The sequence below is a fragment of the Carex rostrata genome, chromosome 6 (genome assembly GCF_964058835.1).
Source record: "Carex rostrata chromosome 6, lpCarRost1.2, whole genome shotgun sequence".
Classification (NCBI taxonomy): domain Eukaryota; kingdom Viridiplantae; phylum Streptophyta; class Magnoliopsida; order Poales; family Cyperaceae; genus Carex; species Carex rostrata.
Genome location: NC_135923.1, coordinates 4,693,722 through 4,709,703, shown reverse-complemented (window position 1 = coordinate 4,709,703; position 15,982 = coordinate 4,693,722). Strand labels below are relative to the sequence as shown.

Genomic DNA, 15,982 nt, shown 5'->3' with positions numbered 1-15,982 from the left:
ATATAAATATGGTTATAAAAAAACGAGTTTAAAACAAAAAACAAAAAAATTAAAAAAAAACCGGTTATTGGATAACCGGACCAAAACCATATTTCCGGTTAATAAATCTAAATACGAATTTTCATGTATATTTTCAATAGAAAAAAAAAAAAATTAAAAATTTTCTGTTTTAAAAAAAAGTATAAAAAAAAAAAAAAAAAAAAAAAAAAAAAAAAATTGGGTTCGGTTAACGGTTCAGCGAACCAACGAATCCGGTTAACCGTTAACCGGACCCAAACTCTTGGTCCGCTAAACGGTTAACCGAACCCTTGGTCCGCTAAACGGTTAACCGAACCCTTGGTCCGCTAAACCGTTAACCGAACCTAGGGTCCGGTTAACCGTTTAGCGGTTTGGGTAGTTTTATAATTTACCAACCGGTTCGGTTAATTTTTAAAATTTAATTTAAATTTTGGATAAAAATAAAAAAATCGGGCCTCCGTCTTTGTAATTGGTTTAAACTTGTCAAGTAAATTCATTGCAAATGGATCTCCATCCTTTTTAATTCTTAATAATAAAATTTTAATACTCAACTATTAAAAGAATACAACAACATGTGATTTATAGGAACAATCTGCATATACATTAAAAAAATTATGATTATTCGACCTTGTTCTCATGGAAACCAAAAAAATTTTCAATTTTTTTTACCTATCAATTATTTTATGAATTATTTATTTCAATCAAAAGAATATCAAAATGTCATTATATATATATATATATATATATATATTTTTGCGTATAAAAAGGTGATATAGACTAAATCTAATTATTTTCACTTTGACGGTTGAGTTTATAAATTAACTTATTAAATTTTAATATAGTAGGCATAACAAAAATATAAAGGTAAAAAAACAAATTTAGACCCGCTTCTTGCAGCATTTCCCCACAACTACTAATTATTTTTGCAAAGAAAAAGCAAAAGTATTTCCGAGCATTTCAATATTGCAGATGGTTTTCTTTTTTCCTTTAAAAAAAGAAGAAAGATAAAGCATGGTTTGTCAAATGACCGAAATTTTTATTTATGTCATATTTAAAATAAAATAAAATAAATCAATAAATCATGTTTTCTGACAAATTCCAAAAATTACAGGGCTGTTAATTCAATTTGCGGCCCTATTCTTAGGGTACGCAGATTGAATTAGAGGCTTCCTAAAAATTAAAAAATGCACTGTAATATATTGATATTTAATTTTTTTAGAAGGCCTCCAATTTAATCTGCGGCTCTTCAAAAATGAGATTGCATATTGACTAACGGCTATGGTATTTTATAATTCTCTAATTTTAGGAGTGTTTTGATTTTTTTTTTTAAATGGTATTAATAAAAATTTCGGGTCAAATGAAGAGTAAGAAAAGCCACATGCTCCAATAGATAATAGATTCACATGTGACATGTGCAAGTGCAACTTACATAAACCAGAAAATCTTTGTAAAGTTACAGATAATGGATGCCACTATACAAAAAAAAAATAACAAAGTCAAAATTTTCATTTTCCCACAACGTGCATGCGTTTTTGAATTTTTTCTACGTGCTTACACGTTCAAATCTAACATACAATCGTCAACTTTTTAAAAAGATATATTCAAAATCTGCCGTGAAAACAATCAATGGCATTCCGTGACATACCATTCTATGAAATTCCTATCACCTAGGGTGTCAATGATACCCTTTTAGCCGTTTATCCGATCCGTACCGTATTTGATAAGGCGGATATGGGTAATTTTTTTTTTCGTTAGCTTATTGGGTATGAGTATGGGTAAGGATTTTTTTTTCGTTAACTAAATGGGTATGGATACGGGTAAAGACTATTTCGTACCTGTTACCCTGTAGGGTAATTATATAAAATGTAATAATATGATAATATTTGAGCAATAATTAGTGAGTACTTTTATTATTTAGTGTATTATTTTTGTTGTAAGAAAAATATTAAACAAATTATTTTTATTTGTATGTTTTGTTCTTTAATTAAATAATTAATTTTTTTGAAAGATATATTTTTGTTTTTGAATTTTCTTGTTTTAGAAAAAATATAATTTAGTTGAAATTGATTGCACAATTATTTTTATTTTTTATTAGTTATATCATTGTATATATGTGAAATAAATGAGTTTTGATGTTCTATTTGTAAAATATAATAAAACTAATTATTATAGTTGTATTATTCGTTATTCACCTGCTACCGTTCCGTTACCCAATAATTTTAACTGGTAAAGGTAGGGTAGGTTAAGATCAAATCTTAATTGGTAAGGGTAGGGTATGGGTAAGATCATTCTTAGTGGGTATGAGTATGAAAATGCTTCCAGCCTACCCGTATCATACCCATTGACACCCCTACTATCACCCGACCAATATAAAAAAAATGTCCTTATTTATTTTATGACATGTTTGGTTGTAATGAAAATATTTAAAACAAGTTATTTGGTGTTTGATTGAGTTAAAATAATTAGAATAAGAAATTAAACTTGTTTGTCTTATTAGAACAAGTTATTTTTACAAAAAGTCAAATTAAGTTATTCTAATAAGACAAACGCCAATTTTACTATTCTAGCTATTTTAATATTGCAACCAAATATACTCTGAATGAATTGACTTAGATTTTGATCAGATGGTTTGAATCTAAACAAGAATATTATGCTACCCAGTGGCGGATGGAGGAAGAAACTATGAGAGTCAATTGACCCCCGTATAATTTTAAAAAATTTATATTTACATATGATATTCTATAGAATTTAGAATAAAATATTATAATATTGTAAATTGACTCTCATTCTCTGCAGAAAATTTATGATTAACTCCCACAGTTCGAAAGTCTAGCTGCGCCTTTGATGTTACCCAATAGGATATGGACTCCCATTCTATTAGGTAACATCAAAGGCGCAGCTAGACTTTCGAACTGTGGGAGTTAATCATAAATTTTCTGCAGAGAATGAGAGTCAATTTACAATATTATAATATTTTATTCTAAATTTTATAGAATATCATATGTAAATATAAATTTTATTGGAAACCAAACATACTCTAAGGACAGGGGTTTAGTTGTTTAATCATAAATTCTATAGAATATCATATGAATATCATATGAGAACTTAAATGGACTCCCTAACGTATGTTTGGTTGCAAAACAAGAATAACTAGAATAGCTAAATTAAGAATAGTTATTGTTTATTTTATTGGAATATTCAAATCTCATTTGGTTATGTTCGGCAACAAGGCTTTAGCCTACTTAGCTGCTTAAGCTGGCCGAACAACAATTCCTTAAACAAGCTTAGAGCACCTTTCTTAAGCTTCCTTAGAGCAAATTCTCAAGCCAAAAAAATCCAGACTTAGGGCACAGTGCCTCCTTAGAGTTCTTCCTTAGCATCTTTATACACTTTAAGCTTCATTACTCTAAGCCTTTGTTAGCCGAACATCTCCTCTTTAGCACAACTTAAACTCTTAAGTTGCAACACTCTAAGCTTCATTGCCGAACATGACCAAAACTCTTAGGAATAGCATATTCTGATAAGACAAAAAGTTTGAATTCACTATTCTAGCTATTATAATCCAACTAAATACCGAATAAGCTATTCCGAATAGCCTAACTCTAAAATTAGCATATTCTCAATCTAATTCTCAATCCAACCAAACATATCAAGTGACATACTGTACGTGTCGACTAATATTCCGTGTCGCATGACTTCTCGTTATGTGTGGGAATTGATTCACATGATTGCATCATGTTCTAATGTACTCATTTTTACTAAACAAAAACACGTCACACCACACACAAATCATATATGTGTATTAGTGTATCAATCAATCATGTATATATCGTGTTGTTTCCATAATTTAACTCGGTACAGAGTGTTATTTTTAAATATTTCAAAGCTTAAAAAGTCTTTCAATTTGCCAAGACATACATTCACAGCTTGGAATGATAAATTTGCAAGGACAGGGGTACTGAATACTCCATACCTCTTTGATTAAATTGAGCATATATATGGCAGGAATAAGAAAAAAGAATAATGTTTTAAGGGTTCTAACCCATATTACTTTAACCAGAGTTATTTCTCAAGTTTCATGCTAAAAAAGGTAGTTATTAAATATAAAAAATTAGATATCTGAATTAGAAAAAAAAGGAGGGATCCACTTACACTTTTTTTTGGTGACACTGAATTACACTCTATATTTTCCAAGTCCAAATAGTCGATCCAAACCGTTCAATATGATAGATATATTAAAATGTGCTTGCAGATTAAATTTTACATTTTTTTTTACTATTTATTAAAATGGGTACAAAAATTTCAATGGTTTGAAAACAACGATTTTGTAAAATATTTAATAAATAGTAAAACAAATTAAAAAAATGTAAATTTTGATTTGCAAGCACATTTTAATCGACTGTTTAGACTTTGAAAACTTTGAAAATGTAGGATGTAATTCAATGTCAGCAAAAAAAAATGCAAGTGAATCCCTCCTCTTAAAAAAAATTACATAATAAAAATTGGGCACAAATTTGTTTTTTCAATATATTAAATACGTAAATAATAATAAACAACAAGATTAATTGTTAGATAATTATCACAAAAGAGTCGCACTGTTTTAAGAATTAACTCTGTTAAATGAAGAGAGAAGCGTGAGTTGTCTGATTAAGATAGATAAGGAAAGAATGCAATCTACATTTTAAAATATAGATGACGAACATAACTAAAAAGCTTAATAACTTAACTCTCTTTATATATTATTAATTTTCATCAAATCAATTTTAATTATTGATTGTACTAGTTTTAAATAGTCAATGCACATTTCTCATCCCTTCATAAATAAAATGAAAATGAAATAAAACATTGCACCTACTAACTACAAGAGAAAAGCGTGTGAAACACATCACTGTCTTGACACAATTTTGATTGAACAAGAAAATGAAAGCTTGGGTTTTCATTGTTGGACCTGTTCTCGATTAAATAAATCTTCAAAAAAAGTTGGAAATGCCCTTTGTTGTCATTTTCATTGACCCCTATCTAAAAGACCATTTCTTACCTAAACATTAGATTTCAAACTAGATTTGTTTCAAACAAAGTTATAAACAATTAGAAATATGAATAATGAAATTGAGATACCACCTCAAAAATTTTTAAAACCAAATAAACCATCGAAGTTGGGAAATTAGTATGAGCTAATTTGAAGGAAAAAGAATGCTACAAAAAGCTCGAATATGAACTAAATATACATATACAGCATGAGGAGAGTTTTACAAAAAAAAAAAAAATCAAACTAAATATTAAATCACAAAGTATATGTGATCTAACTTGCATATAAAGAAGGAAAAACAGAAAGATGAGAGTATACCAGAAACTCTCTGATATCCTCTGACCCACCAAAAAAAAAAAAAAAATCTAATCCTAAAAGTTCCCCAATTTACCTTACAACAATCGACCCAAACAAAAATTCTCGCGAACTGTCAAATTTCGCAATTTCATCAGCATTCTACACTGGTGACCTTGGTCCTGACCTTAAACCAATTAAAGAATGAAACAAATTCTTTTTTTCTTTTTTCTGTTTCTAATCAAAGTCATAGCCCCAGAATCATCACCAAAGAAACAAGAAGAGCAAACACTGCCTGACGAGCAGGGCCCACAACATTCCTAAATCCAGCACTTTGCGGGAACATGGTCGGCAAAGAGCACTCGTCCCCATTAAAGTAAACCTTACTTGGAAACCCGCCTCCACTGACAACATTGATCCCAGGAGTTGTCTTCTTGGTGAACGAGACCACTGTTTGTTGTTTGCCAGGGACCATTGGATCCGAGCTGGTTGACCCATTACTCATCTTGACCAGATAATTCAGACCCTCTAACCCTTGCATGAAAATGGTGTTATTCCCGACTTGACTGCCATTAAATGAATACATCTTCTCATAACCATCATAAGCATCATCCATTACAATTGCTGCAAACCAATCAGCAAAATTGACCTCACCCCAATTAAAAAGTGTAATTCTGGCACTCCAACCCTTATTGTAATCTGTTGCAATATGCCAATTTATGCTGACGCCACAATAATCACCACACGGCATTGGGTTTGGCAGAGGCAAGTGTTTGAGACTCGCCCAGGCCTGGGTTTTCGCAGTACGGTTATCAAAAGGCACCAACAAGGCCTCTGGTGGGAGAAGCATAGCAGGAGTGGTTGTACTGCAAGTGGGTCCAGCTCGGTTGGCCGGGCACCCGCATGCACAGGTGCCGCATGGTATTACTGAATCATTGTAGAAACCAGAGAAGGTAACACAGCATTTGGGTTTTGTGTTTGCGTTGACAGTGATGTTGCAGCCAATCTTCCAGGTGGCAAATGCTGATTTGTTTGATTCAAGGCCTGACGGGTCTGGGGATTCAGTTGGAGCAACCCGTATCGGCGGATTACAGGTGTAGTCTGGGTTGAGGGGTGACCCTCCCACAATTTTAAACTTTGTGGGGGGGCTAATTGTGGTGATATTTAAATCAGGCGGCATTTTGAACACTTGCATTTGAAATGAGGATTTTGTTTGCTTCGGGTCCATAGCTTTAGGTAAGATTGTACCATTTCGGCAACAGTTTTCGATCCGGCCAAGTTGAGTGTTATTGTAGTGGGACAATGGTAAGTCCAGAATTACCGGGCTTCTCTGACAGTTCAAAACTGTACTGAAATCAAGGTTTTGGTAATAAGTGGATTGCGGGCCGTAAATGCACCCGGTAGCATCAACATCTAACGGGTACGCACCCCTCATGGAGTTTATGAACTCATTGTTCTTCCATGTCCATGACAGGTGCCAGTTGTCGAGCCGACCAAGTCGTGCAAAGTTCTCTATTGTCACCAATGCAAGGTAGCTCGATGGGTACGCTTGGATCACATCATAAGTTATTATCAAGTCACCAGTTGGTGGATCCTTGTAGTCCTTTCTCGGGTCGGTGATGTTGGTTATAACTGTGTTATTCTTAAATTTCGGGTTGGGCACACAACACGTCGTGACAGAGAATGTGTAATTGCCTGGTTTGGCAAAGGGTGGGCAAATATAGCTCGGATCCTCTAAGGATATTGATTCGGGTAACGGGTTCAATGTTACCGGGGCCCCGAAGAGGGTTCCAACTATGTCAACGGTACCTTGGATGAGAGAAAGGTCGTTGGCAGTAGCAATTGGAGTCAATAGATCGGTATTGGTGGATCCAGAGAGGGAAGTGGCGTTAGCATCGAGGGTCGTATTGTATGGCAGATCCGCCCCGTTAGTGAGAACTCCGTCTTTCAAGGTGACTATAATCTCCTTGTACTTGAATTTAATTAGAACAGCCCAGGATTTGAGCGTGGTGGTACCTGAGTTGAGAACTGTCGCTCGGGACTGAAATTTGTAGGCTTGTTGGGTCGGGTCGGTGACAAAGGGTCGGATCTTGGTAACACCGCCCCACAGGTCGTAGGTTAGTTGAACGCCATTGCAACCCGGGTCGGGTGCGGGTGCAGGTGCTGAAGAGACACCCGCTGGGGTTGTTTGGGAGAAAGAAGGGGTGGTAAGGAGTGCTAGTGTGGATAAGAAAAGGAGGAGAAATAACTTACTGGACGCCTCCATTGTGGGTCTCTGCTCCGATCTGTCTCTCTTTGTCTGCTTCTCTGCGGAGTTGATCTATTGAGTAGGATAAAGAGAAGAAGAAAGCGCGTTCAGGGGAAGGAAGGAAGGAAGAAAGAAAAGAGCAGGGAGAAGGTGAGGGGATCACAGCTGGGAAGGTTTGAAATGGAAAACAAGTGAAAGAAACAAAGACCGGTGCTTTATTATTTTATTTTATTTTTAGTTTTTTTTTTTATTGGGGTTTTGTTTTGTGTGGGACAGTGTTGAGGGTTTTAAAACTTTTAATTTAAATTAAAGAGAGGGAGACTAGGAGAGAGATAGAGAGAGGAAGGCCGGATGTATTAATGGACTTTAAGATTCGTGCCAAGTTAAAAATGAACGGTCAAGATCTACTATTTGTAAAAGATTCCCTTATCAGGTAATGGAGAGGATGTGAATTCGGCCGGGCTGGGTGTAACCAAATTTCATGTGGCTCGTCAAATATAAGTGATATGTAGCGGGTTGTAAAATAGTGGTAAGAAACATAGTAACGGGTCCTGAATAATTTTTGTATTATATACGAATAATTTTATTTTGTCTAACTAACCCCATAAGTTATTTTTTAATTTAATGAATTGTACCAAGAACATGATATTTATCCTATATAATTTATGAAATTTACCTACATTTTATTTATTTTACTCTTGTACAGTACAAGTATTGATATTTTGATACATTTTTTCAATTATAATTGAAAATGATATCCAAATCACGAACTATAGATTCAAAATTGAAAATTATTATTATGCTAAAAATATTGAAATGTATCTACCACAAGTGACTCATTATAGAGAATTTACATCTATTGTCGATATAGAAAACCAGTCCAAGCCTCTTCCTTTCCATTTCGCTTGTTGATTGGTTCTCCCCTAACCCTAAAAGAAAACATGACAGAAAATGGGCTCTGAACGGGTCGAGATTTGGACCGTTTCCCTCCTAAATATGGTCTTTGACTCGTTGTTGAGACCTGAGACTTGAGATCTGAAAGAGAATTCGTATCCTCTGCATTAACTCGAAAAATAATCTTCTGACTTCTGAGTTAATGCATCCAGACCGTTCAATTTACTTTAAAATTCGTACAGATTAGATTCACTAACTCGTATCCTCTACATTAATTAAAAAATATATATATTTTGAGTTAATGTATTTGAACCTTTCAATCTATTTTTAAAATCCGCACGGACTAGAAACACACTAATATTAAAGAGCTCTTGAATTGGTTCCGTTTAAAATCAGACAACTGAGATGTGTCGCAGACGATACGAACTCGAGACTTGAGACGGTTGATGCTTGATCCACCGTGGATTGGTACTCGGCGCGGCGGTCATAAATTATAATTCGAAAAGTTTGAGGAATATGGTTGGCTGTTTCCCTGTTTTGGTAGGTGATTTCCGGTTATTAAATTACAAAATTATTTTATGACCACGTTTGGTTAACATAGTCGAAAATAAATAAAGACATGGTAATTCTTGGTTGCCTCGGAATTGTGATTTCTTCGTTTAAATGCTATCACTTGGTTAACAAACTTATCTTCATAATTTCTTCAGTTTAAGCATTCTACATTGCAATTCTAATTCGGCTTGAACCTACATAATTCTAAAATAGAAGAAATCGTAAAATTCAATAATTGTATGTTTTGCACATTACTCAAATAGACAAAAAAAATTATTGCTAGAACAACAATGTATACATAATAATATTTAGGTATATGCTTGTATATGTAATTATGTATTAGAAGTAGATAAATGAATTATTTATCTTTCGAAATCAATCTATTAAAAAATTGATATTTTCCTTAAACATGTTATATATATATATATATAGAGCTGGGCTATGGTGAGTTGCGAAGTAAAGCGACTATTTTACTTCACGCTCATATTTTGCGATTTTAAAGTTCAAAACGTTGATCCGAACCGTTCATCTTGTTCTCCATATTGAAATGTGCTTGGAGACCAAATTTTACATTTTTTGGAATTTTTTTACTATTTATTAAGCAATTTTCAAAGTCGCTGATCTGATGGTCCAGAAAATTTTACTGTTTTTTTACTGTTCACAGCAAAACAGCAATTTTAAAAAATGCTTAATAAATAGTAAAAAAATTCCAAAAAATGTAAAATTTGGTCTCCAAGCACATTTCAATATGGATTAAATATCTAACGGTTCGGATCGGTAATTTGGACTTTCAAAATAAAAATACAGCGTGAAGTAGAAACGCGTTTTACTTCGCAACTCACCGTAGACTACCTCTATATATATATATATATATTTTAATAAAGAGTAAAATTGATATTTTGTAGATTTAAATGAGTTTTAATAATATTTAAGTATATGCTTGTAAATGTATCAAAAGTAGATAAATGAATTATTTATCTTCCGAAATCGATCAATTGAAAAATTGATAATTTTCTTAAACGTGTTACATTTTTTTTTTTTTTTTAAATAAAGGGTAAAATTGATACTTCGTATATTTAAATGAGTTTTAATAGAAAATAAAATAAAATTAGTAAATTTGTGAGTTTTTGAAATTTAGAAGGGAAAGACATAATTTTGAAGTTTTTGAGAAGTATAAAATTCCCCTGGTTTATTTATTTATTTTCAAGTGCCATAAAAAATGAGCATCTTTTCCATCTTCTATTTAGCTGCTTCAGGTGTCTCCATTTAAATTAATAGGTCTCCGATTGAATTATCTATCTGCAGGTATGTACCTGTTGAGGTTGTCTCGTGCAATCATCAGACTAGTTTTTATTTCAATATATTTAATTGTTTATTCTTTGGCAAGATTTACTATTAATAATAAAAGCAATAAATATTACATTTTCTCTTTAGCTAACTATAATAAGTCAGAGTATGTGTTCGCTCTTAAATGGTTGCAAGATATAATAATTTTATAATTGTTCCTTTTTTAATATTTAGTGCGGATGAACGATGGTATGCATTAGGAGTGGGGAAAAAAAGCTCGTTGCTTGTGACTCGTCGTTAATAGTTTGTTTGTTATTATACCGAGCTATTAACAAGTCAGTTCGTCACTAGTTTGATTTAGAATTAACGAGTTTAAGTTGGGGCCTAGCTTGTTCGTTAGTTTGTGAGCTAGCTCGATTAGATATCAATTTGTAAATTTGTATGAATTTGTATGAATTTTATTAAGTCGAATTCGGTCATGCTCGATTCAAAAAGTTTATAAATTTTTTTTTTCTTAAAACAAGATCCAGCTATACTGAACGAGCTAGCTCGATCTAACTCATGACGATATCAAGCTGAAATTTCAGTTCGGACTTCACAATTATCTTTTCTTTAATTTTTTATTTTTGATAAATATCAAGGATCTTTAACTTCAACCAGACATATTAATTTTATATTTTCTGAAATGCCGACCATTTCAAGGAATTTTATTTCTTGAAATTCAAGCATTCCAATTAATTACTGCATGAACCCAAATGCCTTGTAAAATTCGTCCAGGAGGTTTATATATAGAGTTAGGCTGGGGTGCTATGGGTAGCATAGTGGCCTCTATGCTACGGCTCAATATTCGATTTTTCAAAATCCAAACGGTCGATCCGAACCGTTCATCTTATTCTCCATATTAATATCTGCTTGGAGACCAAATTTTATAATTTTCTGAAATTTTTTACTATTTATTAAGCCACTTTGAAAATCGCTAATCCAACGGTTTTACTGTTTTGTGCAGCCACCGTTGGATCAACAATTTTGTAAAATACTTAATAAATAGTAAAAAAATTCAGAAAAATGTAAAATTTGGTCTCCAAGCAGATATTAATATGGAGAATAAGATGAACGGTTCGGATCGACCTTTTGGATTTTGAAAACTCAAATATTGAGCCGTAGCATAGAGGCCACTATGCTATCCATAGCACCCCAGCCTAACTCTTATAGATATATATATATATATATATATATATATATATATTTCCGAGTAGGACTCAAATGTTTTATTGCTTCATACTCTAATCATACTATAATATTTTTATTTTTAATTTTAACGTTCAAATAAAATATATGAACCGCTCAACATGATATCCACGTTGAAATATGCTTAGAGATAAAATTTTATATTTTTTTGAAAACTTTTTACTACTTAAAATAGGTACAAAATCTCTGATTTCAGATGGTCTACAATTTTCTGAAAAATATTAATTTTGTACCTATCTTAAAAAATAGTAAAAAAAAATTCAAAAAATATAAATTTTGATCTCTAAACATATTTTAACGTAGATATCATATTGAGTGATTCAAATCTTTTATTTGAACTTTATAGTAAAAAAATAAAGATATTAGAATACAATTAAAACATCAAACAATGAGACATTTGAGCCCTCCTCTTTATACACACAATTTATTTCTGGGTCTCAAACTCTCACATGGAAGCTGAGGTCCGGTGGATATCTAGACGTGCAATTAATAAGTTCAAAAACGAGAAAAAGTAAATAATGAAATGCGAAATTCATTACTGGGACAACTCAACATTAAGATTAATTATTGTTCTAATGTACATTGAATCCGTCCATTATATCCTGTTCACATGTGAGCAAGAAAATCTTGCTAATATGTCCATCTGTCCATTCATTTATTATCAGAACGAGTATAATTGAAATATTATTTGTGTTTTTCAAAATTCAATATTCTCTATATTTTCGTGTACATAACAGATAGTTAGAGAGAACAACTGCTTACATTTCTATTTTCTAATGTAAATAAACCTTATTTTTTATAAATATATGTTGTCGGCAATTATAAATATAAATATATATATATATATATGAGTACGGCTAATGCGCTTCCTCTAGCATATGGGCCGAAATGCTTCCGGTGGAAAGTTGAAATTTCAAAATCCAAAAAGTCGATCTGAACCGTTCATCTTCTTCTCCATATTAATATCTGCTTGGAGACCAAATTTTACATTTTTCTGAATTTTTTTACTATTTATTAAGCCACTTTGAAAATTGCTGATCCAACGGTGGCTTACCAAACAGTAAAAATCAGAAGCTACCGTTGGATCAGCGATTTTCAAAATGGCTTAATAAATAGTAAAAAATTTCAGAAAAATGTAAAATTTGGTCTCCAAGCAGATATTAATATGGAGAAGAAGATGAACGGTTCAGATCGACTTTTTGGATTTTGAAATTTCAACTTTCCACCGGAAGCATTTCGGCCCATATGCTAGAGGAAGCGCGTTAGCCGTACTCATATATATATGAGTAAAGCTAGGGTGGGATGTGCTCACCAAGAGGGTTTGGTGAGCATAACTCCAAAAGTATATCGGACCGACTTCAAACACCGAATCCAAACCGTTGAAATCCTTGTATTTCATGAGTGATGCATGTACATATAAAATTTTAAAAGTTTCGAGTTTATTTGCTACATAGTCAAGCGGTCAAAGAAATGATAAAAATTGAATATATAAAATAACTTATAAATTAAGTTATAAAAAGTTTCTTTCTTTGACCGCTTGACCGTGTAGCAAATAAACTCGAAACTTTCAAAATTTTATATGTACATGCATCACTCATGAAGTACAAGGATTTCAACGGTTTGGATTCAGCGTTTGAAGTCGATACTTTTGGAGTTGTGCTCACCAAACCCTCTTGGTGAGCACATCACACCCTAGCTTTACTCTATATATATATATATATATGAAAAAATTTCTAGTATACTCATGTAAACTTTTAAATTGCCTGTACCATTCTAATAATCAGTAATAGCGTAAACAAATCAAGGAGCGGGACATATATACTTTCATTAACTAACTAATAGCAACTTGCAAGTACATATACAAACGGTCAAGAAAGGCGGATCCAACCCCCTTATGTTATTTCATATCTAACAAACCGCTTCAACCTATGTCCCGTTCGCAAATCCACTAATCAAGCTAGCTATCCCTTCATTTTTTTTCTAATTTTTTTGAGGTCAGTGAGTTGCTAAATCTAGAATGCGTCCTCGCACAGGGTTGAGAACTTGAGATCTACTGATCAATCTAGATGTGTACATGTTTCATGTATAAACTACTTCCCTTGATATCGTCAATGGCTTCTCCTTACCTCCTACTACTCTTTGTTTCTCCCTCTACTCACTGTTGTACCGACGTCCACGCGAACTGCATCACAGTCTTCCTGTCGGCTTCTTTAGAGGGTCAAAGAAACAAATGCTGGAACATTACAGTACCATACACGTTGGCTTTGAGGTTATTATAATGGAGTGTGGCTAGTATATATGATATTATTGTCATATGACACCAACTTCAAAATTTATCAGATAGATTTCAAACGATAAATTCAAACCGTTCAAACCAATTTACTATATGAGTGATGTGTTTACATGCCAATTTTATATATTTTCAAAAAAATTTAGTATCAAATCAAGCGGTCAAAAATGTTGAAAAATGAACGCGTTAAAATTTGCTTAAAAACTCCCACATTTGACCGCTTGACTTGATACTAAATAAACTCGAAACATTATAAATTTTGCATGTAAATGCACAACTAATGAAGTAGATCGGTTTGGATTTTTTGTCTGAAGTCGATTTAATAGATTTAGTATTATATAGACTAAAATGACACTGAGGTCATACTAGACGGACTCATTATAATGGCATAGGTTATTTGGGAGAGATGATGACATATTTGTCAATTTAATTTTTAAAATAATTATATAAAGAATTAAATGAACAAAAGGGGATGGAAGAAAATTTATTAAGTTTGTATGGGATATAGAATATTATAATCTTTTGATGGGGATATTGGCTATTTTAAAAATTTGCATTGGTATACTAGAAAATTTCCCTTAGTTATATAATAGTATGAGTAATAAAGCACACCTTTTTTAGAGCTCCTTAAGGAACTAAAAAGTCTTAAGTTTGTCAAATACTTTTATTTGCAAAGCTTAAAATTACTTTCTTAAATTTTCTTTTATCTATTTTTTAAATTTATTTTAATTTTTAAGTCACCATTTTATATGACTTATGCAATTGAATTTTCTTAGAAAAACTAAATATTCACTTTCTTAAATTTCTCTTTCCAAATACCTTTTTCTCAGTGGAATTTAAAGAACTGTACGTTGCATATGTGAGTCGGATTGATTCGAATTCTAATTCGATCTGAATTCAAACTCTAAAAGATGCATTATTGCATAGAATGTGGACTCCAATCGGAACGGGAGAAATGAAGAACATTGTCACGCATTTATTTTTGGAGTGAGTCTATGGTACTATGCATATCACGGGTTGTTACCGTGCTACGGCTCTATATTTAAGTTTTCAAATTCTAACAGTCGATCCGAACCGTTCATCTTGTTCTTCATATTAATATGTATTTGGAGACCAAATTTTACATTTTTTTAAAATTTTTTTACTATTTTTTTAGATATTTAGAAAATCACTTGATCTGAAAATTCTGGACCATCCAAAAACAGTGATTTTCAATAAATCTAAAACAATAGTTAAAAAATTTCAAAAAATGTAAAATTTGGTCTCCAAACACATATTAATATGGAGAACAAGATGAACGGTTCGGATCGACCGTTAGAATTTGAAAACTCGAATATATAGCCGTAGCACGGTGCCAAATCGTAATATGCATAGTACCATAGACTCACTCTTTATTTTTGTGTTACACGGGTTGGCATATGCTGAATGCCACAAAAGATCAGAACCCGTGTTTTCGAATTTTGTATCCGTTGAGGCGGTCAAATGACTTGAACTCTTCAATGAACTTAGCTGGGACCAGCTCTTATTTGATGTAACCTTTTGACGATATTTTCTTCCATTATTAGCGCGCAATGATCGGTGATAATTGACAAAAAGATAATTTGGTAATTATGAGAAGTAATAAAAGATTTTATCATTGAAAAACTATAATTACTATTTTGTTCTTTACAGTTTAGTTTGAACCAGTGTTATCAAAATCGGACCGAATCACTACCGGTTAAACCAAAAATAACCGGTTTGATTATAAAAGATATCCATAATTTTAGTTCTTATTTTGATACTATTTTTTGACTATCACGATTATTAATAAATTTGATTGTTAATAAATCTTTTAATAGTTCACAATTTAAACTGCTATCAAAAGAAACACCAACCAAAAAATAAGTACTTGTTACTTTTCATTTTTTGTAAATTCATTTGTTTAACATTATTCCCCTACTAGAACATTAGCAAAATGAGGATTATTCCTCTCATACTTTGTTCCGAAAAAGTAATATTTATTTCATAATAAATCTTTAAACATAAATAAATAACTTATGTATAACTTCAATGATAAATATAATAAACACAATAAAATTATCCGAATAAAACATTTCTCTCTTCGATGTAGAGAGAGAATATA

The 15,982-nt window shown here is 32.1% G+C and overlaps 1 pseudogene across 1 annotated transcript; it reads right to left on the bottom strand.

Annotated features, from left to right (window-relative positions):
* Nucleotides 1-5,228: 5,228 nt before the first annotated feature.
* LOC144555531 (COBRA-like protein 7 pseudogene) lies at nucleotides 5,229-7,806 on the bottom strand (annotated as a pseudogene). Its single transcript, XR_013512056.1, has one exon. The product of XR_013512056.1 is annotated as a COBRA-like protein 7 pseudogene (transcript).
* Between the last annotated feature and the right edge of the window lie 8,176 nt (nucleotides 7,807-15,982).